At 40.4% G+C, this 2,913-nt stretch overlaps 1 pseudogene; it reads left to right on the plus strand.

Moving 5' to 3' along the window:
• The first annotated feature begins 264 nt into the window (after window positions 1-264).
• On the plus strand, window positions 265-2,513 carry LOC147710843 (zinc finger protein 862-like; annotated as a pseudogene).
• Window positions 2,514-2,913: the final 400 nt, after the last annotated feature.

Raw genomic sequence — 2,913 nt, forward strand, 5'->3', positions numbered from 1 at the left:
TGTGCGAACCTGAGAGTGCCACACTGAGTTACAGATCTGATGCATACAAATTTATATTGGAACCATCATATGTTATTAATTATTGAAAGCAAATGTTATAAGCCAGTATTGTAGTTTTGTACAAACTTCATGGTAAATTTTTAAATTAGTTACAGTGAGTTTGTTGTTTTTGATTCTAGCTCAAAGCGGACAGAAGCAGTCAGTGAGTCAGTGCTGGCTAACTAGTGAGGACAAGGCAGACAACAGGCAGAGAGTGCAGCTGCAATGGCAGACATCAGGTTGTGGTTGGCCGGAAAAACTGGAGCTAAAACTCCAATGAATAATGCAGGAGAGAGTTCAGCAGTTGGAAAAAGGAGATTAGAAGAAATCCACCAAAAGCAAAGGGAGTATGATAAAAAAAAAGACAGAGAGTTGTACAACAGAAATGGCTTGAAGATTTCAAGTGGGCAGTGATTGAAGAACAGGAAAGTAATGGAGCTGCTGCTGACCTAGTTGAGCCCAGTTTTAAAAAATCTCAAGTTTTGTATTGTGGAGTTTGTAGGAAATTTCCTCATCTTGCAGATACTAAGTCTTCCCTATATGTTGGTGTGACAGAAAAATTCAAAAGGGAGACGTTGGAATGGCACCACAAGAGCAAATTGCATGAAAAATGCATATTACATGAAGCTGCAATTCAAAAGCCACAGGAGACCTGCATAGCCAAATCGATCACAAAAATGCATGAAAAAAATATCCGGCACTTAAACATTTTATTTAATACAGCCTATTATATCGCAAAACAAGGTGAGGCTTTTATTACGTTTCCAAAACTCTGCTCACTGCAGAAAAAGAACAATCCTGAGTGGAATTTCGAAAATTATATGACTGATCATGCATGCCGTAACTTTGTAATAGCAATTTCCGAGACCCTAAAAATGTCAATTCGATCCCAAATAGAAAATGCTAGGTTCATCAGTGTTCTGTCAGATGGGTCAACTGACAAAGGAATTCAGGAACAGGAACTTATTTATGTACGATTTGTTTGTGAAGGCACCCTTGTTACCTATCTGTGTGACATTGTCAGCATGAAAAACTCCACTGCGTCCGGAGTGAAAAATGCTATTATGGTTGGCCTGGAAAGCATGGGCATATCTCTGGATATTCTGAGCCAGAAATGCATTGGTCTGAATACAGATGGAGCTGCTGTGAACCTCGGTACTAAATCTGGTGCTGTGAAGCAGCTACTGGACGAAGTCTCCAAGCATCAAGGATGGGACAATTGCAATCACATTGCAGTTGTGCACTGTGTAGCTCACAACCTAGAGCTTGCTGTGTGTGATGTTAAAAAAAAGAGTTCATACATATCCAAATTTGAAGAGGTGCTCAAAGGATGTTTCAAACTATATTATTATTCACCTAAGCGGAGAAGGGAACTTAAAAAGATAGCTGATAATCTGGAAGAGCAGTTACAACATTTTGGTGGCTTGCAGCAAATCAGATGGGTAGCAAGTCAGCACAGGGCAGTAACAGCGCTTAAGACAAACTGGGAAGCTACAGTACTTCATCTTGAGCACCTTGCTACTGGTACTGATGAATATTCAAACAAAGCCAAAGGATTGCTTCATGACATGAAGTCGGAGAAGTTTCTTTATTTCTTGCACTTCATGATAGACTTCACAGAGCTGCTTCAGCAAGTGTCTAAGGCATTTCAACAAGAAGATACTCTTATTTCTGAAGTTGCAAGAAGAATCGAGGTGCTTCAACAGAAGCTAATACTGCTGAAAACAAAGCCAGGAAAAGCACTAACACAATTTCAATTGCTTTTTAAAGATGGAAATTTCGCAGGGGTCCCGTTACTAACACAGGCAAAGCCTGCTAGAAAAGGCAGCTCTAATGAAACTAGTGTCAAGGAAGACACTATTGAGTTAATAGAGAATGCTCTTTCATTTATGAGTGACCGCTTTCTGAAGCACATCTCAGGCAAGCCGCATTCTTTGTTTAACATTTTTGATTTTACTTTGTGGCCAGACTCTGTTGAAAAGATTAGAGTTTTTGGGGATCAAGAATTTGAGGACCTTGTACAGTACTACAAAAAGGTACTTACTGATGAAGAAATTGAGTCTGCCCCTGGAGAGTGGCTAGATTTTAAACTGTACGTCTTTCATCGGAGGTTGTTGCAGCCTGTATCCCTCTTCACTCAGCTATTGAAAAAACGCCCAGAAGAAGTTAAACATGTCCTTCCAATTTTAGAAATCATGCTTTCCATCAGTCCAACAACAGCAATATGTGAACGGGGGTTTAGCAGCATGAACCGAATAAAAAATGAGCTCCGTACGTCCCTTAAAAGTGACACCATGTCTGCTTTAATGCAAATCCAAGTAGATGGGCCAGAGTTAGACACTTTTGATCCAAACCCAGCCGTTTTGTATTGGCTTTCAGCAAATCCAGGAACAAGACATATTATGGGCCACAAACATCCTTGTCAAAACAACACTAGTGTTGTTACTGACTCAGAAGATAGCGACTCAGTTTAATGCTACTCTGTTCAAATCAGCACTATTTTCCTTAACAACTTGTGCATTTTTGTGTTTTACCATTCACTGTGGTGTCTGAATACTTCTAACAATTTGCAATGGTGGCAGCTGTTTGTCTCCTTTCGAGACACTGACTCTCATTCACAGACCTGTGTTGAATCCATCATCGTTCTTTAGTTCACTGTTCGCCACCCCAGTTCAGGACTGGCTATGCAAATCAGTCTTGACCAATTTATTAAATAAAACTTCTGACAATTTGCCATGGAGCTGTTTGTCTCCTTTCAAGACACTGACTCCCAGTCACAGACCTGGGTTGAATCCATCATCGTTCTTTAGCTCACTGTTCCCCACCCCAGTTCAGGACTGGCTATGGAAATTAGTCTTGATGACCCATGTGCCT

This window comes from Lissotriton vulgaris, chromosome 5 (genome assembly GCF_964263255.1).
Source record: "Lissotriton vulgaris chromosome 5, aLisVul1.2, whole genome shotgun sequence".
NCBI lineage: Eukaryota > Metazoa > Chordata > Amphibia > Caudata > Salamandridae > Lissotriton > Lissotriton vulgaris.